Source organism: Hesperophylax consimilis, chromosome 3 (assembly GCF_061612785.1).
Source record: "Hesperophylax consimilis isolate HC1 chromosome 3, BYU_Hcon_1.0, whole genome shotgun sequence".
Classification (NCBI taxonomy): domain Eukaryota; kingdom Metazoa; phylum Arthropoda; class Insecta; order Trichoptera; family Limnephilidae; genus Hesperophylax; species Hesperophylax consimilis.
Genome location: NC_142838.1, coordinates 30,691,172 through 30,717,140, shown reverse-complemented (window position 1 = coordinate 30,717,140; position 25,969 = coordinate 30,691,172). Strand labels below are relative to the sequence as shown.

Sequence of the window (25,969 nt, the reverse complement as noted above, 5' to 3'; positions counted from 1 at the left end):
TACTCGCAGTATGCAAACCTTACAAAACTTGAAGAAGAAAAGAAAATTAAGTCAATAATTTTCTTTACATAAAATCAATCAAAAATCTAAATTTCCCAAAATCTTCTCATTCAGTGTACTAGTGGCGTTTTGCCGTCCGCAGCGACCACGAAATTTTTAACGGAAGTAAACATATCGTAGAACACATATGTTTTAATTAAGTCACCTATCTTCACGCCCATATTGAGAATAGAACTAAAGCCCTAGGTTAACATAGCGTAGTCAAAAGCCCCCTCAAATGTTATCGGCGCTGTCGACCGTCGAGTTTCTCTTTATCGTTGATATTCAAATTCACAGCGTCATGTTATCTTTTGTATAAATAATTATTCCTTGGTCCTTTTACTTTCCTTTGATGTGAAAACTGAAAATTACCTACCTGCCTTTACAATTTGGAGCATGTTTGTACTTTTGTACCCGTATGGAGCCTTCTGCTAAATATATTAACGTTGAATACACGTACCGTAAACCGGCAACGTGAAAATACGTATCAACTTAAAATAACATTTATTTAAAAAGAGAAAACAATTATTTGGTTGAATTTTATTGCTGACTAAAGCCGATAAATTTTTCAATCGAGGAACACTTACATAATAATCCTTTACATAATTATGTAATTCGAACTAACTTTTTTCTATTATTACATTTTTGAAGAAAATCATAACCATAACAACTTCTGTAGTACTTTGTAGTGGATTTGACTGAACTTTTGATAGAGCGACTTTTATTTGCAATAATTCTTATTCAATCATTAATTATTGTTCGTCTATTTAGAAAACATAAGAGTGGATTTTCTCACTGTAACGAACATTTTTTTATTATTGTCTATTTCGACGTTTTGTTGCTTTTAAGAAAAGATTACTCATTTTAAAAATATTTTACCACTCGTGGTATTTGGAAATTCGTGGTATTTTGTATCGAGTATTAAGTTATTGTTATTACTCATATATTTTAATTGGCAGATAGAAGATTCCATTAAAAAGACTTTGGTACCCAGTACGGTGTCAACTTATAATTAAAACGATTAAAAACCTATTTCTCGGAACAAACCTCTTTATTCGGTTTTAATGTATTATTTATAATATCGAAACATAAATCAGAAAGCTTTTCCTGTACAACCTGCCGTACAAATGTTTTGTTTCCAGGGACGTTTTATTAAATTTTGGATTAAAATACTTATCTATCGCAAATTGAGAGAATTCCGACAGCTAAAATTTAAGTTGGTGGTTAATCTGCCCAAAGAGAGCAAAAATATTTGAACCAGCGGGTAATTCTATTTCATGATGCCAAAAATGATAAGGAAGGTAAAAAATATATTTTTTTACTTATCCCACTCAAGCAATCGGACAAAAAGCTTTTTCTGCGCCTCTGAATTTCTCGATTGTTATGAAAGGGAATCCTTGGACGATGTTAATGGTTTTCATCAACCAAAAAAACTCTTGCCCAGGCATGAGTGAACTAGCCAAGCGGAATACAGATAAATACGAACCAACCAACTGTAAAAATACCCCTTATGGAAAGTTCTTTTTAAATTGATGAATGCATTTATCATAGGAAAAATATTCAAATTTATTTGTTTGATGAAAGGGTTAGTGAAATTTTCATTAAATGTATATATTTATTTTTCTATATCAAAGCATTAAACCAAACAAAAGATTTTGACAAACAAGTATTTATAAGTATAAAGTAATTTATCGGGACGTTTTTTTTATTATTTTGTTTGTTACAATACATTTATAAAAGGTTAAATGAATGATTAAAAAGTGTCGTAATCAATATTCCCCCGTATTGTTTCCGATAGACTTCAAGTAAACTGGCAGTTTTTATGAGGTGAAGAGGCCCTCAATTTAAACTTTAAAGTGCGATTACAGAACTTTGTAAAAGTCTTTGTAAAAAAAGATTCTTCAAAGATTATTGGGGAGAAATGGAAAAGTATTAGTTAATACTTGATACTCCACTACCTTTAACAAAATATTGAAAAAAACTCTTATTGCCATGGAAACAAAAAACGCATCTAAGTTGTGCTGAAACTTACCACCAATAGGCATCTTCCGGACTTCAATACAAGAGTTTCCAACTGAGCTCTCACTAGCAGGACAGAAGATTGACAGTCCGCCCCTGCGCAAAAACAATATTTCCGTAAAATCGTCCCCCAAAATCTCCTTTCAGCCAAGTAAGTGTTCCTTAATACCACGAATAAATGTATTCTGGAATCTTCAATTGTAAAACCCGTGCTATAAAAGCGAAACAGACACTCCATTTCGTTATTTTCATTGTACGTAATGCTATTATTTTAACGACTACTCTGTTTTTCACCCTGTTCAATGGTTTAACCGGTCCCTCGGACTTTTATGCGTTTCTGTCACTACGATTGCGTTTAAATACATTCTCGATTTTTTAATAATTTTATTGAAAACAAGGTTTTTGCCAATGTTATGATATTATTTCCTCAAAATATGCTTATATAATTTGAGAACAGTTTTAAATCATTTTTTTTCATAAGAAGCAATTAATTTGTGCTTAGACATTATATTTTTTTAAATAAAACAAACACTCTATAATTATATAAATCAATAACAAGATTGAACATGATATTTCAACTATATTTTATAGTTTTAAATACCTATAGCTTTAACTTTGTGGTTATCCAATATAAACAATGTTACTTTGTTTTAAGGCGATATACTACGTCGTGTAATATTTTAAATCGAGCCACAATCTATAACACCCCTTACGTAGATGGCGATAAGGTTTAAATTCCCGCTTAACACCATCCGCCTGTTTTGATTTATGCAAGAAAAAAACATGGCCAAAAAGTGCCCTTTTTTTCATTTTGTAGATGGCATAAATATTTAATCATTTTATAAATAACTTAATTTGTCACAGTATACAAAAAATCATAGCCAAAAATGGGTTCATAAGTAGGAGATTTTTATCTTTAAAGCAGTTTTCATAGGGTTTAAGGATATGTGGCTTAAGGATATGTGGAGGAGAAGGATGGAATATGAAGGTGGAAAAAGTATCTGGCTATTTGTATCTGCTATTCTGGTCAAAGCCATTTCAAGCAAAGTTTCAGAATGCTGGTATTTCACTAGGACGATAGTGAGAACATCCTCCACTTCAAATATAATATGTATTTATTATTTTTAATTAATTAATTTGGAAAAAACACATATTATTGAAATAAAATTTACTTGCGCACGCCAGAAATTTAACCAGCGGCCTCCAGATTAGAAGTCAACTTGTCCTCTCGACCTCGAGGGCCGACCAATGTGATGTATCAAACGACTACTATTCAATATTCGTTTGATTCACTGAAATCAAAGTAATACCTATTCTAAGAAGCATAATTTATTGGTGAACCCCTGGGAGCAGAACATATCACTTACATTTTGTTTTTCTAGATATAGGAAAATGATCTCACTTTTTACCTCGATTATTGTTACACATTAAACTGCACCCTCTCTCTCATACTCGGAACAGGTTTTCTTGGTTCCGACAATTTAATTTCCCCAAAGTACCGGTCACAACGAGACGAGACAGTGGATATTCTAGACTGGGGTAAAATATGTATTTTGTCGTCATTCTGAATTTCTTTTACTACGCTAATAAAGTGCAATGCAAATGGTAATGCACGGAACACCAGGTAATTTATCGATACTCGTATACAGAGCTACACTATTAGAGGCACTATTGCGTATTGTTTATATGTATTCTCATCAAAAAATTTTCCACTATTAGAAAGCTACGAGTATAAGCGGTTTGCGTAGACGTATTCGATAAAAGTGTTGAGAGCGTTGGAGGTCAATTGTAGGTTAAAAAAATGGAATACATTTTTTCGATTCATGTTTCATCCAAATATAATATATCAATGTACTCATTGTATTAAGTTCCCACCCAGTGAATTGAGGTGACAACTTTGATGTGAGTTCACAGTCCCTTGTAAAGGTTCCCAAACTGATATTTTATTCTACGCTCTCGGTATTTTATCTCACTTTAAATGCACTCACACAATTTTCTGTCACTAATGGCATAAACGAGATGTTTTTAACAGAAACAAAATTTTATTTCTGAATAGTGTATGCAGTAATCTGAGTAGTTTAACCCAGGGTTTAAAATATTTTTATGAACAAGTCACAATGACATGGTGAAATTTTATGGATTTTCGTAAATAAACGTTTCTTTTGTGTAGGTAATTAGTAAGAAAACAGTTTATTCACTTTTTATGCCGTTTATACATATCAATGAAAAAATCCCACCAATTAGTAATCATACACTTTGAATTTTTTTTTGTTTTATCCATGTAATTATTAATAAATATTTGATTAAAACTGAAAATAATAGTTATTAATCTTTCTAACGACGAACAAATTACATATCCACGCATTATAGAAAAAAAGGCAAAAATACTTTTGTACAGATCTGTCCTTGAGAGGCTCTAATGGAATATGATTTTTGTTGCTAGCACTGTCTTTACGAGGCCTGAAGGGTTTTAAAGGGTTTTAAGGCCTGAGCATTCTTTGGCCATAAAGTAAATTTGGCGATGTCGAACATCAAGCCTTACAAATACTCACGTATTGATGAACGCATAATACCAATGTCAAAAGCCATTATGTCTGCGACGCCACATACTATAGTGAGATATACCATGGACTGGTCAATTATAATTATTGTAGTACAATGAGATGAAAGGGTTACGAACACCATTTATCATCTTCGCAACCCCCCCCTCTCCCCCTCCCTCGTGCACCCAGCGTAGTGTCCCCTATATATAGCCCTATTTTGTGGAAAATAATGTACGTAGGGGGGGGTAGAAAGTATATTAAAAATGGTAGCAGTCAATGCTCACTTCATCGGAAATTCGTCATGAAAGGAATGTAGAAACGAAACGGAAATAAACACTGGAATTGATCGAGATTCCGCTCAGTTAGAACAATAAAACAATTGCCCTTTGACGACCGAGGCAAACACCGAGGAATTTTCAGAATAATATGCGGGCAATGTGCCGGCCCTTTCAGCTTTCAGGATGAAAGGAGTTGCCTCGGGAAATGCCTTTTCCGCAATGGAAAAAATACACAATCCGCCTGCCCGAGGATCGGAGGACCATTTCCTTTAAGGCTGTATTCAGATACTATGGATGACTGTACGCGTAATACAGGATCGCTGGAGAGTCGCTTCCTCGAATAACTCAGCATTATTGTTATTCAAGGTAACATCAAGTCGTCCAGCAGAAATGCCCCAAATATATAACGAACCTCTAATTAATACAATGTAAAAAAAGTATCGTGGCTTTAAAAAAAAAATCGTTGTATACTTTTCAAACAATCTAGGAAAGAGAGTTCTTGTATTGTCCCTGTGCTTTCGCTTCGATCATCGATATGTACAAATCAAACGCCTCAGTGGACATCAAATAAAGAAATATGAAAAAAGAATTTAATAATAAAAAAGACAGATAGTAAATACAACGAAGAATAAACTCTGTTTGATGGCCGATTTGGAATTGCGTGGGCTATGAGTACCGGAGACGACCATCACTTTATTGTGATTATTTAAATGGTCGATTTCTAATATGTCTTTGTTCGGGATATGTATCTTTCTAAGCAAGGGTAGTGAGAACTTTAGACGGATCATTAGAAAGTGGCGGAGCATAATTGATTATTTTGTTTACTAATCTTATACTAAATATTGGAAGACCAAAGACCTGTAACAGAAACAATCTAGCAAACTCATGATCTCTCCTACCTCAAATACGGCTGGTATTATGTTTTAACACTAGGGAGTGTATGCTTATGACACCACTAATGACATCGGTGTCGATTATTGCTAAAAGACATCTACGCTTTTATAGCCAAATTATCTCGCAGTTCCAATTTGACAAATGAACCATTAGAATTAAGGTGAATAAATAATTAACGGTTATTAACTAACTAACTAATCATTACACCGTTTTCCCGCGGGGGTAGGCAGAGAGGACGTGCCCATTCTCTGCCAGTTCCATGCGTCACTTCCATACATCAGGGTAGGTACCAACACTCTATTGTTGACTGCTAACTTAACGGTTACCATTTTAAATACATTTATTTGAATTTCACTTTTGTTTTCATGAATGAATGCAAATCTTGCAAGTGAAAATCAACCCACTTCCCGACACCCTATCGAGCTAACACCCCACAGATAGACTCGTTGTTGATGATAATGCATATTGATAAATTCACAAAAATTGCTTGAAGTAAATCGAAAATAAATAAAAAGTAAATATTTTTCGCTAAATATTGAAAAAAATATCTGTAATTATAACGATATTTTGCATAAAAGGTATGGTCTTTTTTATATTCAAAGTGATCCAAACAGTTGTTCGTGACATATCGATACTACCTATCTAGATTATTTTAGAAAAATTCGAAAGCTGGTTTTGCAAGTCGACGACTGATTTCGATAGATGACATTACAAGAGTTAATATCTGCAATAAATTTAGCTCTATTGGAAGAGCTGTCGAATTTGGTTCCTGGGTAGAAAGGTTCAATCCTCAGTCAAACCATTTAAAAAAAAAATTATACTTTTAAAGAAAAATTTGAAATTGATTGAAAATATATGTTTTGTGGTAAAATACTTTGTTTTTTACGGATTGATTTTTTTAATATGAATTGTTTTGTATTTATGTAACATCAGCTAATTATATATCGGCTGATTATTCCAGTTTGTATACATATTTTTTCACGTTGCAGACGTTTCGTTTAAACTACCACAACTAACGATGCCCCACATTACTGGAAATCCATCAGTGAGAGTTGAAGTCAGTCGGTCCGAACATTATATTCCCGTCGATATATATGAACTAATACCTACTAGAAATTTTTATATAATTTTATAAACCCAATTGGCGAAAAATAAGTTAATTATTACTATGTTTTTTTTAATCTTAAATGTATGAATTGGATAAATGTTGTTAAAAATTAGACATTTTTTTAAAATATCACAAAAAGGCGGGATGTAATCACTGTCTTTATCTCGAGTAGGCGGGATGTAATAACTGCGTTTATCTCAATCAGGTGGCATGTAATAACTACGTTTATCTCAATCAGATGGGATATAAAAACTACGTTTATCTCAATCAGGCCGAATGTTTAACTGAGTTTTTCTCAAACAGGCGGGATAAAATAGCTGCTTTTATCAATCAGGCGAAATGTGACAACTGCGTTTTTCATCAGGCGGCATGCAATAACTGCGTTTATCTCAATCAGGCGGAATGTAATAACTGCTTTTATCAATCAGGCGGAATGTAACAACTGCGTTTTTCATCAGGCGGCATGCAATAACTGCGTTTATCTCAATCAGGCGGGATGTAATAACTACGTTTATCTCAATCGGGCGGCATTTAATAACTGCGTTTATCTCAATTAGGCGGGATGTAATAACTGCTTTTATCAATCAGGTGGAATGTAACAACTGCGTTTTTCATCAGGCGGCATGCAATAACTGCGTTTATCTCAATCAGGCGGAATGTAATAACTGCTTTTATCAATCAGGCGGAATGTAACAACTGCGTTTTTCATCAGGCGGCATGCAATAACTGCGTTTATCTCAATCAGGCGGGATGTAATAACTGCTTTTATCAATCAGGTGGAATGTAACAACTGCGTTTTTCATCAGGCGGCATGCAATAACTGCGTTTATCTCAATCAGGCGGGATGTAATAACTACGTTTATCTCAATCAGGCGGCATGTAATAACTGCGTTTATCTCAATTTGGCGGGATGTAATAACTGCTTTTATCAATCAGGTGGAATGTAACAACTGCGTTTTTCATCAGGCGGCATGTAATAACTGCGTTTATCTCAATCAGGCGGGATGTAATAACTGCTTTTATCAATCAGGTGGAATGTAACAACTGCGTTTTTCATCAGGCGGCATGCAATAACTGCGTTTATCTCAATCAGGCGGGATGTAATAACTACGTTTATCTCAATCAGGCGGCATGTAATAACTGCGTTTATCTCAATTAGGCGGGATGTAATAACTGCGTTTATCTCAATTAGGCGGGATATAATAGCTGCGTTTATCTCAATTAGGCGGGATGTAATAGCTGCGTTTATCTCAATCAGGCGGGATGTTTAACTGTGTTTAAATCAATCAGGCGGGATGTAACAGCTGCGTTTATCTCAAAACAAAAGATTTTGTTTCATGAAATATATCATAATATAATAAATATCTCGAATTGACGTGATTTGAAGAATAACGTCAATTCAAATCGTGACAATAACAATACCTGCCATGTCCTGGTGTTTTTGTTGTACCGGCGGGGGGCCGACATAACTGACAAAATACACATCATGAGCGATGCTCACGGATATCGAAAGATATATAAATAATATCAAATTCTGTTTTCAAATATTTATTGAGGGATAAACTCTTGAATATTACTTTATTTTTTAAACAACTCTGGGTCCTGGGGATAAAAAATAAAAACACAAAGGCGAATCTTTAATGTACTATTTTTTTGTTTGCATTTGTATCAACAGACTCAATGGAATTAATTTTTTTATCTTATACTTGTATACGAAAATACTGTTTTATTCGGTGTTATTATGATGTTCTCCCAATTCAGAGGTCGGGGAGCTTTTTTGGTTAAGTACCAACAATATATTACCGTCTATTATATATTAATATTACCGTCTCGACAAAGAGTAAAAACTGACTAATGTGTTTTTTAAACCATTGTATGTTTTTATGCTAGGTGCACGATAGAATTCATCTTCTTTTTCTTTTTTCCTCGGATGACCATGAGCGCAAATATGTGAAACTTGAAAAGCTCAGTGAGCATTCACTTTTCAAATAGAATTGAATCCATTAGTATTGAAAATACGGCTTAGAAAGAAGTATGCATCCGTAAAATATTTAATTAAGCATGTAAGCAATAATAAAATAATTGATGAAGTATTTTTTAATTCTTTTTATTATTTTTTAATCCTCATAATAAATTAAGAATAAAATAGGTAAATTCTAAGAGCTAAAGAATAATGAATAAATAAATATAACATATTTGTAATAAGCATTTACTTTTTGGCTCGTCATAATTTACAATAAAAGATATAAATTTGTTCTAGACCACTTTAATTTTAATTGTACTCTACCGGTTTCGGAAGCACCCTTCCTTCGTCAGGAGAATATTAAAACTAACCTATGATACAAAATATTGACAGATATATACACAAAAAATATAATTTAGGTGTTTGAGTGGGAGGTAAACAAAGTAGGACGGGAAATTGGAGGAATTCCAGCAATAACAGAGCGGTTTACTGGAAATTTATCTAGAATGGGACTAAACGAAAAATTAATTTGTTTATTCAATTAACCCAATTACCCATCCCCCTTTGTTAACCTCCCACTCAAACACCTTAATTATATTTTTTGTGTATATATCTGTCAATATTTTGTATCATAGGTTAGTTTTAATATTCTCTTGACGAAGGAAGGGTACTTCCGAAACCGGTAGAGAACAATTAAAATAAAAGTGGTCTAAAACAAATTTATATATTTTATTGTAAATAAATATAATTTAATAAATACAGTACATAATAACAACAAAATAATTATACGTACCTACAAATAAGTAGATAATAATCAGTGCATTAAGTAGATGATGAGTAAATAATAAGTAAATTGAGTTTGTCGTAATCCTCTCTCATTTATGACATAAGCGTAAGGTTAATACTAAATTACCACCCATAGCTAGTCTAGATTGTTATCTTGAATATATTTAAAGTACATAAAGATTATATACATAAATATATTACAATACTCTAAAAATATATATAAGTTGGCTTGATCTATCGCACCATACCGCTGGCCAAACATTCCCATTGTGAAGCAGTATGGTGAAAAATACCTAGCCCACATAAATATATTATGAGAGTATAGCATACGTGTGAGACTAGCATTATTGATTAAATTGAAATCAAAGTACCTATTTAATGAATGTTTCTATATTTTGACACACTGACAGTATGTTATCTTGATAGACACCAGCCCGGCAACCACATATCCGATGCATTCAGTTTGATTTCACCACGAACACTGAACGCTGCACGTTCAGCGCTGCATTCAATGTCATTGTATTCCATTTATCCCGGATTGCAGTGCGGCCATATAGCGCGAAGTGATTGGATTCCCGGCCTGCCTCCAGGTAGAATTCCATTATTAACCCACTAGAAGCCAAAATAAAAACGATAAATGGAACTGTATTGAAGCAGTAAATCATTTATTTGTAACGTAATAAGTTAACAACCAAGAATTAATATAAATGAAAAAAAAAATCTATTGGCATTATTTACCTTGAAACTTGCATTGAATGAAAAAATAGGATAATCCATATTGTAACTCTTTTCAAAACTCATTACGAGGAAGCTACAAGCCAAAAATGTGTATATTCTTGGTATACCTACTTTATATTGTAGGTAATACGCATTAAAATCAATTGACAAACGGAGTCTAGAAACGTTTGATTTCAAGAAAAAAACTTTTTTTTTTTATTTATTTTGTAGTTAATTTTATAAGAAAGCAAAAAAGTTAATCAATTGAAACTGTCACAGATAATTTGAACTATAATACTGTATTTTTTAATTTGTTTCCTTTACGCGTTCATAGTGGTTAACATTTATATTTTTTATTGAGTAATTTATTATTTTATTTGTATTCTACTCGAGCGAAACGATAGGAAAATTTTCAATTTATCTACAGCATATTTTTTGATATTCATAATGTACACCAATTCGTTATAAAGATTAATCAAAAAAGTGATTTAGCACTAAGCTTCGCCTTAACGCGAACTCTACTCCAAACTTTATAAATTAGGAACAATAACTGTGGCTTGCTTCTAAAAGTGCAAATGTCAGTTTTTCAAATTTCACGATGCCTACGTTTCGGTGTCTAGTTCTAATTTTAAGAAAGGCGATTTTCTGGCATTTAATTCTGAACTAGCAGATAAAAACCCGCTCCGCGGGTTTTTTTCTGCTAGGCCCTTCGGGCGGCACTTGGTTGGGCTTCGCCCAGTTTAAGTGATACTAACAACAGTTACATTTAATAGGAAGATATTAGGTCATTCACAGAGAGAGGGTGAGTATATATTGTTAAAACACGGAACAGGAAGGAGTTTATGCATAATAAGAATGACAGTTGTATGGGTAAAACTTTACCTTTCCCGAATAATTGCCTAGATGGCTAAATGTATAGGTAATTATTCGGAATCGCTGGACACGGAAAATACGAAATATTTTTAAATAATACCTTCTGATTTACCTTAATTACTATAAAAGGAATCGAACAGCATTTGGGAAATTTTTAATTTTTAATTACGTAAAATGAAAATTCGCTTTCGCTGTATGGGATGACAGCCTGAATAATTTATGTTGATAACATTTTCTTTTGTCGGTATTCCTGAAATGAGCGGCTAGAGACAATTGAAAAACGTAAATTAAAAAAATATAATGTTATACAATATTCCGGCAAAATAATGCCTACTTAAAAAGCACAAATGATTTATTTCGCTATTATTATCATTATTATTTTATTTAACCTCACCTATAATAACCTAACCTAACCTATAATAATCCAGCCTAACCTATAAAAATCCAACCTAACCTATAATAACCCAACCTAACCTAACCCATAATAACCCAAACTAACGTTACCTAACCTAACATAACCTGACTTATCCTAACCTATAATAATCCAACTAAATCTAACCTAACCTATAAACTAACTTGAACTATACTAATCCAACCTAACCTAACCTAACCTAGCATAACCCAACCTAACCTATCCTAACCTATAATAACCTTTTTTTAAATATTTCCTTACTTGTAAAAGAAACCAAAATACCTTTATTTTATTTTTCGAGCTTGGCTAAAATAGTACCACCTACCTAGTATTTGCATAGAGTAAATGGTAAAAATTCTAGCCACTCATATCAGGAATACCAAAAAAAGAAAATATCATCAATAGAAATTATTCCGGCTGTCATCCAATACAACGAAAGCGAATTTTAATTTCACGTAATTAAAAATTAAAATGCTAAAATTAAAAATTCCCAAATGCATTCAGATTCCTTTTAATATTAATTAAGGTAAATCCGAAGGTTTTATTTAAAAATATTTCGTATTTTCCTTGTCCAGCGATTCGGAATAATACCTTAATATATATTATATACCTGGCAAAATGATTGTTTTATTATACATATAAGTACATGTCAGATTAGAGATTTGTTGGCTAATTTTACAATCAACGAAGCGTTTCTATCTTCCGATTGTCTTTCATGTTATTTTATTGGGTTGGCAGTGCCTATACTTCCGTGTATTGTTAACTTCATGTCGGTGTTCTGTCAAATAGTGCGAAATTATTATTTACGTAAATAATATTATATATCAATATTTTTCAAAATCGTACATGCAAAGAGTTGTTGTTTACTGTCATTAAGTTGAATCAAATGTTTGTTTTATTAGTAAATGCGTATTAAAACTGTAGTTTCACGTAAATAATTACCGTTGTTTGAATAAATGAAATTGTACGTTTTTGTATATCGCTCTTATGCGCTCTGTCGGCCAATAGCGAAACTACTCCAGCGGCCGGTAAAGGAGGGATTGACATTTTTAAGGAACCTTGGAATGTTTGATTCTTGACAGACGTCAAATATATAAAACGTAACTGTGGATAATTTTTACTGTAATGTAATTAATCCAATGGATTGTGAACTTTCTAAAACATATTTTCTTCGATATTATCCAAAAATTATATGAGCAGAAAATATGCTTTTGAAGAAATCTGCGGATCCTATTTTAGTATTAAATCGGGTCATAATTTTCAAGTTAGCGGAATTTAACCGAAACAAACAATTTAAATCCGACCAATCAGAGGGCCTACATCGTCCAGACGCTAGGACAATAATACTATCAGATAATCCTTTCTAAAAACCAAAAAGTTATTTTAGAATTCCGTAGATAGCCTAGTTTTGAGGCGAAATCACAAAAAAATTTTTACGGAAAAACTGTTATTGGCCCTTTTACAAACCACAACCCACCACTTGTAATTGAATAACTTTTTCTGTAATATCACTTCGTCAAGTTTTATAACGTGAGAAACTAAATTAGTGCTTAGCTCTCCTCAGATTATTTATTAATTTAATCGCTTAGATGGGTTTTTACATGACTTACTACATAATACAGTGCCACAGAAGGTTTTATTTTTAAAACCTCAGATAGATTATTTATTAATTTAAACGCCCAGATGGGTTTTTACATGACTTACAACATAATACAGTGCCACAGAAGGTTTTATTTTTAAAACAACAACAAAAATCAACGACAACAAAATAAATAACCAAAAATAGTAAAAAATGAACACAATAAATGGTACATATAGTTTACCATTTAGATGTACATAATATAATAAAAGATAAATATAAATAAATCAGTTTTAAGAGTGCACTTGGCATAAAAATAATATAAATTAATAGAACGGGTTGGTAGTACGTAATTTACATGCTAATACAAGTTATTTACCATAAGAAGTAAATGAAAAAAATAAATGTAATCGCTCCTACGCGATACTCCTAAACAATGATTTAAGCTACATAAAAACATATCTCGGGTATTTCTTATGTAATGATAAAATTATATTAAATATTACGCCCTATTGGGTGTTTTATGGAACTTTATCTTAATATAATTAAAAAATGATACAAAAATAATGTGTGCATGTAAGAAAAAAGACATTTTGTGGATTAGTTACAAATATTCTAATATATTTAAATAATTTTTTCATTTGGTCGTGGCGGTAAAAAATAAAAATAATTATTTAAAATAACTTAAACATAACCTGCTGTAGATATCTACAGAATGATTTGACGATCTTACTTTCATATGAAGGAAAAACCCTCAAGAATGAAAGAGTGACCTAATTTTGCACAATTGTATAAAGTATGAAAACACAATATTTTATAATGGAAAGCAAACATAACAAGTAAAACCTTCGGATCAGCTATGAAGGATTTCTTCCCGTCATACCGGGAGAGGTTTGGCAGATTTGTCTCCCATAAATATTCCAAGAAAGGGAAATTGAGGAAGATAACAAAATATTCTCCTACTGGAATTACATCTTTTCGTCTAATGTAATATGCTATAATTTTGGATGTGTTCTTACATAATGTGCACGAGCAAGTTCCAATATTGTATCAAAATCAAATATTAACACTGTTTAAAATGCTAACGTCTTTTCCGAGAAACTTTATAGTATAATTGGAACGTACCTAAATTCGATGCGACTAGATTATTTACTTAATTATGCATTGCGAATAATTAAAGATCTTAAGAAGCCTTTAATAAAGTTTCTTAGTACTTATTACTTGAATTTGGGGAAATAGTACCTTCCACAAATTATGTTCATATCTTTAATATTGATAATATTATTGATCTAATGAATGTAAAATATAGGAGCAAGTCATATTTGTCGAGCGTTTATAAAGGGTGTTGAGAGACGTACTTGACTTACTTACTTAGCCGAGAAACCGCCCAATCCCCCAACCCGACCCCAATCAGGGCCGGCGCTATGTGGCGCAATTGGAGCAGTCCGCTCCGGGCGCCGAATTGCCAAATTGCCACCAAAAAGTAGTAACACATCACCCTTGAGATTATTTTTCATGAAAATGGAGCTAACACAAAAATATAAATTATCCGAATATTATTGATTACGGTGATTACCTACCTAGGCGTCTACTGGTTTTGACGAGAGACGCTAAAATTTTACTCGCGCCAAGCACCGTTTGTATCCAATATATAGGTATTGATTTTTTATTTTTATGATTGAAAAAAAAGTCACCACGGACCAAAAAGTCACCAATATTTTTGATTTCAAATACCCTCTCTAATCATTGGTTAAAGTAGTCAGGAAGATACCAGGTACGTTTTTTATCATCCTGTAAAATATATTGTGCTCTTTGTTTTTGCGACTAGAACACGACCAATATTTTACAATGTTTTAGCCTGACGAGCATTTTCATAATTCTGTATCACTTAACAGAAATATTTGAGTACCTACTCACCTTAAGGATATCACGTTTTTCAAAAAAGAGATTTTTTTAAATTTAGTTTTTATTATTTATACCCCGCTAAACTGCCAAAGCAGTTTGTCAGCAGGTCAGTTTAACAATATTAATATATTACTAAAGCATACAAATAACGAGAAATCACAATATTTAAAATAGATACACTTAAATAACTACAAAACAGAGCCATATATAAAAAAGAAACAATAGAATAACTTTTAACTTACTACAATACAAAATATTAAAATACAAAGACAGTCAGTTATAACCAAAGATATTAGAAGAACGAGATATGCTATGTTGGCCGCCGGACCGTAGCCGGAGTACTACCTAATTAGGGTACTTTGAACGCTATCGGGACGTGTACGCACAGAAATCTGTTCTATGTATTAGTGCGGATGCCTTAGCGCAAGCGAAGGTGTGCAGTAGTATTGGTGAACAAAACCGGCGACACTCGGCAAAACAATTCCACTCAGTACGAACTGCGCATAGCACATCTCGTTCATCTAATATCTTTGGTTGTAACACAGGCAAATTACTCATATTCATATATATAAATATGCATAAGATTATAAACAATATCAGTATAAAAAAGCTTGATCTATTAACCATTTTTTAATTTTATTTTTTAATTCGGTCGTGCAATTTGATTGAATTTTTATGTCCATTGGAATCTTATTAAATGTGGTAGGCACAAGATAAGAGAAAGAGCGTTGTCCGTATTTATTTATAATTCTCGGAATGGACATACCTTCATTTCTATTGAATCTTGTGTCATATGCATGATCTAATTTTTCTTTGTATATTGAATCTGACGTTATGTTTTGAGATATAATTTTAAACAATAATATTCCTCGAACAGATAATACGTTAACTGACTCATATTATAATTTTATATCTCTTCTTTGTGCATAAATACGTTTGTTAACCAAATTGTTTTTAGCATTTAGATATACCTACCTTCACGAGAAAATGACGCCTGGTGGCGATGTAGAAAATGAAATTCTAGAAGTTTTCGTCCTTTTTTATTCGGCAGTAATTAACTCCAATCAAATTAATTACCTTCGAGCTGTTCTATGAAGTAAGTAGTGGTCTCACATTTACATGCATTTATGTATAAAATACTAGTTGAATTACACGGCGTTGCCCGGGCTTTACGTGGAGTTTTTCAAAATCTCATGTGGACAATTCCCTTCCTCATATGTTGAAGGTCAAGTGTCAAAATTTCATAAACACCAGAATAAACTGTAGATTTGTATATAAATCAATTCCAGGCCGTCCGTTTAACCGCCACGTGCGCCACGCGGCCGTTTGCCACGCGAAAGCCCGCAACGTACACTTTTCTTAATAAAAATAGATAGATCATTTTTAACAAATGTATTACCTAATATATATATAGAATTTTTATTTTACGATGTGTTAACAGGGGAATTCCTGAACGTTGTTTTTTTATTAATTGTAAAATTAAGATCTCACCTTTAGAGATCCCAAGATGAACCGCAAAAGTTGTAATTATCAATTTGGAAAATAGAATTTTAAAGCTATAACGCCATTGTGTGTAGTTTTTGAGTCTAATAACTTGATCTAAATATGTGCCTCAGTGATCCTGAATTTCATCTAAAATACGAAGCAACCTTCATCATATTACTAAAACAAAGAAAAGGGTTCGATATCCTTACAGAGGTCGGAAAATTTTACGAATGGAGTTGCTGGAGTTCGATCTCGTGGAAACAATTGGAAGAATAAACTTAAATATTAATGAATCCCTACAAAATGATAAACTTTCTGTACAGGGCTAGAAAATTCTTGAAAATAGACCTACTGCTGATCCCGTACAAACCCTAAGTACCTACCTACGTCCAAAATTGAATATTAAACTAGAACTTCAAAATTCTTCATCATTATTCCTGCAGACTCTAGTTAGAGAGTAAATAGACAGATTAACAATCCTTACTCGATTGACTGGAAGCCATGTTAATTGCCCAGACCAGCATTGCTACCCTGTGTCTATTTAACAGGTTTAACAATACAGCTTTGTTTGAGAAACCAGTAAGATTGATTCTCTGCAAACTGATGCATCAATAAGAAACGCGGTTGTCAAGAGCGTAACGCCCGATCACAGTTGTTCGTGTTATTAGGCGTGAACCATAAATAAAAATAACACAAGGAACATGTAGGGGTGTTTCGTGATCCACAATTCGGACCATTCATTGCTTAAATTTCATATGCAGAACTGTGTGTCACTACCATTATGACATTCAAATGGGATGGCAATATACAGGGTTTTCCAATAAGAGGTGTTATTTTGATATTCAATCGTAAAAGATCAATGGTTTTGTTGCTTGTGTGGCACGTAGCGCCGTCTTGTTGAAAGTTAACGTTGTTCAGATCAATATTATCCGATTCCGACCATGAAAAATCATTAATCATCTCTCGATAGCGCAATCTATTCACCGTAATTGTTGCTCCAGCCTCATTTTCGAAAAAGTAAGCTCCAATGACTCCGCCGGATCATAAACCGCACCAAACAGTCACACTTTGAGAATAAAGAGGCTTTTCAACAATAACTCTTGGGTTTTTTGAGCCTCAGATGCGACAATTTTGCTTTTTGACGAAGCCACCGAGATGGAAATGGGCCTCATCACTCAAGATGATTTGCATTTGATTCACTCAATTGAATTTTAATAATTTTAATGCGTTGTTGAAGCGTGTATCGTTCCATTTTTATTAATAACGTAGTTTTAACTTGTCAAATGTTAAAAAACGACAGCTTTAAAAGTAATATCTACCGAAATAGCGGGCTATTCAAAATAACACCTCTTATTGGAAAACCCTGTACAATGTCAGAGGGACATAGACTGGTTATTTAGTGAGACGACAAGTGCGTGAATCGGGCTGCCGTAATTCACGTTTCCTTTTTTGTGTAATCCGGATCTCTTACAGACCTTTATTAACAACTTCCCTCACACGTCACAACATCGTCTAACACAGTTGGCGATTCTCCTGGATTTTATACAGTTCAGCAAAAAGAGATTTCCCAGAGAGTTCACGTACAAAAAATAGTAGGAATTTAATAAATAATATTAAAAAATTATACATAATACAGAACTATAAAATTATCATTGTTTAAAGGTACCATGATACTATACACAATCTAGAATAATTTATCCGTCGTTTTGGTCGGTTATCTGTTGTACATACATATTGCCGTCTTCGACTTATTTTTCAATTTCACTATCAATATTGTGTAAGTTTATTGAAATATTATTTTAGCAATTTCTTACACAAACAAAAAACAATATCAGCATCTTAAATCTTTTTTTTTTCGTAGTTAGCAATTACTTTGTGATTAGACATTATATAATGAAATAAAATACTTAGTTTAATAACCACTTAATTTTTAATTTTTAACACTTAAAATTTAATTTTTAAAAATTAAATAATTTTATTGTAAGCTTTACATTACCTGATGATCTAAGTCCGTTATTCGGTAGCCAGATCAATAATATTGAATTACTTTTGAAGAGACAAGATTATTTTTTAATAAAATAATACAAAAAGTTTAAAATGCACTTCCGCCATTATTACATCATTTGCCCGATTATCAACAAAGGGTTCCAAAATAATCTCGTACAATGAACAACCTTTTATCTTAATTAAGGCTTACTTCATTTTGTCTCACAATCTCATTGTTTTTTTTTTGTTTAGTTTTTCTTCGTCTTTTTTATACGCCTAGAGACATATCTAAGTTAATTACTGGAAAACTAATTAAACTTTGAAAGAAAGTCGACCAGTGATTCAAATCCCAATTTGACTATTTCCGGTGTGTTTCTATTGCGATATCAGATAACTTAATTTTCGGTAATGTCAATCTTGTTTATATTATTTAACTTTCAATTAAATTAATTACTTGGTTGAATTATTGCATGATTGGTTTACTGGGTTGTTTTACGTACTTAATTGACTTATTCATTAAAATCAGGGAAATATTATGATATTTCAAACGCATTGAAAAAAATAATATTATGTAGCAAACGAGGAAGGAAAAAATGAATAATATAATCACATTACTTCCACAAACCAGGAAACACACTGTGTACGAATGTTTTAATACAAACTCATAAAATAATTTAATATGGAAATTAAATATTTTCCGCTGGTTTTTTTCCATTTATTTTTAAAAGTTATTTGTTAACCTTTCTTAAGAAAAAAACGTAGGTTTGTAGCTGGAAATGTTGATGGGTGAGTGTCATTTGTTTAAAAAGGGCAAAAGGTTAAATATAAACGGATAGGGCCCGAGTAAAACTAAGTGAATTGAGACGTAGAAGGGTAAACTTTATATAAATATGGACACAGCATAAAACATGAGGATATCAAAAGATAAATTGAAGGTTGAAATAGGTTGCGTGAATAAGATAAAAGTGTGTCTTGAAATGCTAGAGAAATTGGAGATATTTCTTTGGACTTTTGTAAAAAATATGTATCATCACACAGTAGTGCATAAAAGGAAGATTTATTAAGTCTTTTCATAAAAATACCACCACAAAGGATGGAGATTGTTTATCGTGAAATAATTTTTTTATTGTCTACTTTGTCCACCGATAAATAAATATTTTTATTAATCTTCTTTGAAGTCTATAAAATTAGTTTGGAACGCGATTAAAAAAATAAGTAATAACAATAATCAAATTCCAGATTGAGGGTGTTCTAGATAATAAATTGAAAATCAGTAAACAAAGACCTGATAATATTATGTATTTCTAGAATCTAAAATAAAATAATGTAAAATTTTATCTTGCTTGTCAGTTGGCATGGACAGACAAATATCCCCTTAAAAATGTACGTACTCATACTTGCAAGACATTACAAAAAATATTTTTATGAATCTAAAATGCGGTATTTAACTATTTTAAAATGTTGAGAAACTTTGATGTGAATTCAACCCTGACATAAAGAATGCTGCAGTGCCAAAAATGATCGCGTCACGGTCATGAAATAAGGTAGGTAAGTAACCTTGCATTCGTAAATAACCGCCAGTCCTTTAATGTTTCAATTGTGAAAACGCTAGCTTTCCAAGAGCAATAGTAATTTTTTAATGGACTCATGGTTTCCCAAGAGTGTAAAAAAAAAAAAACGATTTTTTAATACGTATGAATGTATGCAGTAAGAGATCCTTGTTGACGTAGCATTATGGAAGCACAGTGAGTTGTCTTAAAAAGATATATCTTCAACTGACTTTTTAGAAAAGGCTCCTATTTTACGTAACTTAACTCACAAAAAGAAATGTTTTATGAGATTCAAACATGTATGATTATTTAATATCTTGACCTTTGTAATTCTAATAAGAAAACGACGAAATATCTACTTAAGGTAATAAAAAAATCTGTTTGAGCTTAATACTCCGGGCGCTATATTAATAAAATATCTCCGTCTTTCGTTAAGAACATAACAAATAAATGCGATAATCTGACAGTAATAAGGAAGGAAGATGCTTACGTGATGTGTTAATAACCGTGGGATTCACACGTGATTAAGGACACGATATCACTACCGAGATTTGTATTAGTAAACGTGACGAATGTGCGCGGTTTTGAGGCCAGATAAGAGGCGTGTCCGCACGGATCCGCAGCCTCCGTGCTACTGAGGGTTTTTCATCTCCCCTGCGTCTCCCACCACCTCCCCACCCCGGGACAACCCCCTAGCCTCCCCACGGTCACCCCTCCCGGCGCAGGCGCAATCCACCCCCTACGATGTTTACACGTTGCAACGTTCAGGCTAATTTAGATCAGATACAAAAAAGGGGATTGTATTATTTTTAAGGTGGCTGATTTATTTTCCGAAGCTTATCAATTCTCCAATTAGCTCGGCGTTAATTAGTTACGCTTTTCACGCGTTGTTTATCTGCGTCGAATAATCAAGTGCGGCCTTGCAACTCGAATCGACTGACCATTTTTTAAACCGTTAGATCAATGCAGTTAGGAAGTCAATGTCAATGCGGCAGAATAGTCGTTTTTGGCAGATCGCTAAAGTTGTCTTTATCTTTTATTATTTGGTACAATTCGTGAATGTCTCTGTATTTATTTGAATATTGTGAATTTAAAAAAAGCTTTTTTGTCAATACATCAATGACAATTCATCAATTGTGTAAAATTTTAAACAAATCATTAGTTTTGCCTCCATTACTTAATACTCGAATAAATAAATAATTTTCAAAATACGTGTGATTTTAGCTGATCTTGTATACAGCAGTACTGTCTTAGTGATGTTATTTAAAATGTTAAATTTGCTTTAGAAATAATAAATGGTAGTTTAGATAACGTCAATGCGCTCCTTCGTATATATTCAAGGATATGTTTATTTTCCGACTTCCGCCTCGCAGAATGCTCCTCTAGGGGATTTTCAAAAGCTTCAGTTGCAAATCGCAAAACCTAAACCCACTCATTCAAATCGGATTGAATTCGATCAATTTAATTAAACCAACCAAAAGGCGGTGCAATATTCATAGGGATTGAGTGTTCATCAGCAGACTGTGCTATTTTAATGAGATATGACGTTGAAATCCAGCGGGATGACGTTTAATTAATTACTCGTTAAATTTGGGATAGAAAATCATATTCATAACTATTATTTGTGAAGTACTTTGTGTTTTAAGCAAAACATTCACTAGAAGAAGAAAGATTAACTAAGTAAACAACAACAGGTTGAAATATGCGTCGATCTACATTTTCCCGTAGAACTGTAGTAGTAGTAGTGGTTTCTACTATTTGGGAACTTACTAATAGCATCTAGTATGAGACTTTCACCCTCTAATGCATATTCCATTCGGTAAGCTATATTGAATATTGGCAAACGCTGGGCAATAAATGCCTCATAAATCAAATGATAATTCAAGTGAACGGTCAAAGCCCAATGACAAAATTATTTATCTTTTAAATTCACCTCTAATGATGAGGGCACAATTCCAATCTTTGCGATACGCCGAGCGTATGCGGAAAGGGGACAATTAACGCCGTATATTTTTCCACTTTCACAAAGGCACCAACGTCAATAGGAAACCGTTATCTCCGTTCTTCTTTAGCAATAACAGTATTTCACCGTTGAAAAAAATATATATTTCCAGACACAAAAGTTTTAGCCTGACGCTATTGTACGGTATCAAAAGGCGATCTGATAAAGGGACAATGGTGAAGATATTTCGCGATGAATTCGTGTTATTCGGGAATGGATGGTAAACCGTAAAATTTAGTTCTGTCATTGCGGATTTACGGCCACTTTTGATTCCCCCATCAAATAATTCGATGGGTTCTGTGGAGTCTCAGGGACGGGCCTTTTTACTATGGCCATTTTTTGGCCAAACCTACACCCGCTTAACCTTAGATCCCAATTAGAAAGACATATTTAATAAGACAATAATGTTTTAAAGTAAAACGCACATAAGATTAAATTCTTAGCATTTCGAACCATTGGTAAATATTAATTTGTACAGAAAACTATTTATGAAGATTCATAGTTCGGAATGTATTGTGTATTGTTAGAGCATACCTCGGAAATAAATGATTGGAAGAAAGCCAACTCCCTTTCCTAGTATGTTTTCCCTTTTTGAACGATATATAAACTATGTATACTATCTTACGACTCACAAGAAAGGTGTACCATTTCCAAGTTGATGTTTTATTATGTATTACGGGTTTCATATCCAGTCCAACATTCGTCCATAATATTCCAGCGTCTCTGTTAAAAATTCAATTCAAACTTCACCGTTGAAAAGTGCATTCACAAAAACCATTTTACTGGATATGGATAAATCTCCATTCCGGAATATTATTGAAAGGCCTTTGAATGCTTTGCGAAGAACTCATCTTTCCATGAATTTTATTTTGTTTTTTAATCAATAAAATTCAATAAATTTTGATTAGTTTTACCGAGGCGTTTGAGTCCGCTCTTAGTAATTATTTGTGTGTGTTGGAATTATTGGTAGCACACTATGTTTAGAATCTAATAACAAAGTATTGTTCCTAATCGCTGCTGGCTATTTATTTTCCATTACTCACTATTTGTCAATCATAAGCTCGAAGGATTGTAATGAAAGCGTATGAAAAAAAATATTCCGGAAAGAGTGCGTATTAAAAACGGTAACCGGATAAATCATCATAATGATAATTCATCACATCTTTAAAAAGTTATATAAAGTCACGGAAAGTGATGAAACAAAAACTTTATTAACTTGGTTATGTAGGTTAGGTTAGGTTAGGATAGATTAGGTTAAAAAAATAAAATTCATCGTTTCTAATGACTTTATATCACTTTTTAAAAGTGTGTTGAATCGTCACTGTGTTGAGTTATCATGGATCCATTAAAAACACATACCAAAGATCTGTTCTACTCGCATATCTCACGTGCGATTTTATTTACCAGGGGCGGAAACAAATTCAGTTCAATAAATTCGAAGATAAATTTGTGTTTTTATCATTATTTTTGTAGGGACCATAAAACAAAAACAAAATAGCTTGTTTTATAAAAAAACAATATTTAACACCATAACGGGTGACTCCTCCCACGCAGAGTTACGGTCCACGACGCCTCTCAAGCATTGTTTATGTTTTGTAGATACCTATCAAAAGATAAAAAAATAATATACTCATCCTTGGGGAAACCCGACACGAAGTAGCGCCGAGCGCCAATACAGAGCGGAGCAATGAAACCATTGGACAATAGTTTCAAATTGAATTTGTATTTCTCCAAAATTTCACAAGCTTAAACTTTATCAACTCTGTGACATAATTGGATAAATCTTTCAAAGTGTACATAAGAGGTCTGCCAATTACAACTTTGCCCCATAATATCCTTTGTCCTTTTGTCTCGTAGCCCCGGGGCTCCAGAACTTCCGAATCTTTCTAATATGCCCTTATTGTTTAAGATTTAATAAAATTATCAAAGGCAATTGGCGTAGAAAGCGCTAGATGTAACATTTGAAATAAATTAGGTCGATTTGGTCAACTATGACGCGTAAGGAAGAAAACAAGCTTAAAGCTTTGGAATAGAATTGTGTAGTTAGCATCCATCTTTATTAATAAATACATATGTTTTATAATAATATGACATTTTTTTGAAAAACGTGATTTTTTTCAACATTTGTTTTTACGTGGTTCAGATCGACGCAACAATGCAGATAATTTAAAGATAATATTGGGGAACAAGTCACATACCTATTTATTACATACTCGAAGAGTTGTTTTTAATGAACTGAACTTCATAAGGGTGGAACTAAGAGGTTTTATTTAAGTCAGTTGGTGACTTCCATCCAATATAACTTGGTCATCCGGTACAAAGAGTCCAATCTCGCATATTCTACATCAATGTCGATGGGCCCTTGAATTGAAAATGCTTCGGGGAACTCTTTTCACCCGGGATTTGCGCCGAAACGGGCTAATTATTGTACAGCTGGCAGTTTATTCGCCAATTAAAGGAACACGAATCGGGAATACTTGTTAAAGTACCGCAAATGTGCAAAGTTTCCTAGGCGAGTTGACGCTGTGAAATTTAATTAGTTCACCCCTCATTTCGGATGCGATTATTGGGATTTGAAGGCGTCGCGTCGCGTTGGGGCAATATTATAAATGTGTAATGGTTTTAGAAATAGTCATCACTTAAAAGTCAATAACTTAGGCTCGGGCATTCATCTTATCTGTTAAAGTAAATATCTTATCTTTCTTCGTTCGTTCCAGATTTCTAGAGAGTTTATGTGTTGTACGAACTGACACAGCGCTATAAAAATTTTCAAAATATTATTATTAATTTTAATTTATGTGACAAATATAAGCCAAGATGGTAATTGTTACCCACTTTATTACCCCGACATCAAAACTTTCAAATCGGCTACATCTAAGATAGACATTCCAATTGTTACATAATCGAAGCTTTTGACACTGTTGATGACAAAAGGATTAAACAGTTTAGTAAATGTAAAAATAATTATTATTCGTCCTGATAATATTGACGCATGTACGTAAATGAAAAAAATAAAGTATTTTAATCCGTAGTTGAGGTCGTTTTTTCCACGTGTCTTTCTCGCCTATATTTCTCGTCATAAAAAAAAAGATTTTTAGAATATGAACATTTTATTTATAAAAAAAAAATGTGTCACAAAAAACACGCGAGGGTAAATAACATAAGATTTTTCGCGTTCTGCGACAAGGAAAATTTTTCCGTTTCCGTCGGAAGTTGGCAATAGGCTTTGCGTAAATACCACACATTGTAGGCTGCATCCTCACCTACTTTATTTTTAAAATGATAAATTTGGATACATTAAAATATCTACTGACTCATGATTTGTTTTGACGGTGTTCAGATGCCAACAGCAAGATTATAGAAAAATCTTCTTATAATTTGCTACTACTATTTGCTTAGAGACAGAGATAAATAACCAGCATTGAAGTGATTTAATGGGAGATAATTGTTGGCATTTTAGTCCTAGGTTTAAATAATAAATCGTGTTATATAAAATTTTCGTTTTATATTTTTCTCGACACGGGATTCCTTCCAGCATTGTAAAAAACATTGTTATGTTTGTTTTCAAGATAAATACATAAATAAGAATGAGAAATTTTTTTAAGTGTGGGGTCTTCAATTTCATAAACTGAGCATTATTTTTAATACTTTACCATGCTAAATATGTTGGTTGTTATCTTTCACTTTACTTAAAACTATTAAAAATCTATTAGAATTATTTTTTTAACTTCATGACTTTCACCCCGAAAAATAACTGCTGGAAAACAACTCTTCCCGCTTGGCTGTGATTTTTTAAATGTAGATGAATAAAAACAATAATTTCGTGTCAG

The 25,969-nt window shown here is 32.8% G+C and overlaps 1 protein-coding gene across 2 annotated transcripts in view; it reads right to left on the bottom strand.

The window, feature by feature from the left end:
• LOC149425260 (uncharacterized) overlaps positions 1-20,766 on the bottom strand; it is a 282,468-nt gene extending 261,702 nt beyond the window's left edge. For both annotated transcript variants that reach the window (XM_089650268.1, XM_089650269.1), the window contains exon 1: positions 20,628-20,766. The gene's annotated coding sequence lies outside the window, so the exon portion shown is untranslated. The remainder of the gene's footprint in view (positions 1-20,627) is intronic.
• Positions 20,767-25,969: the final 5,203 nt, after the last annotated feature.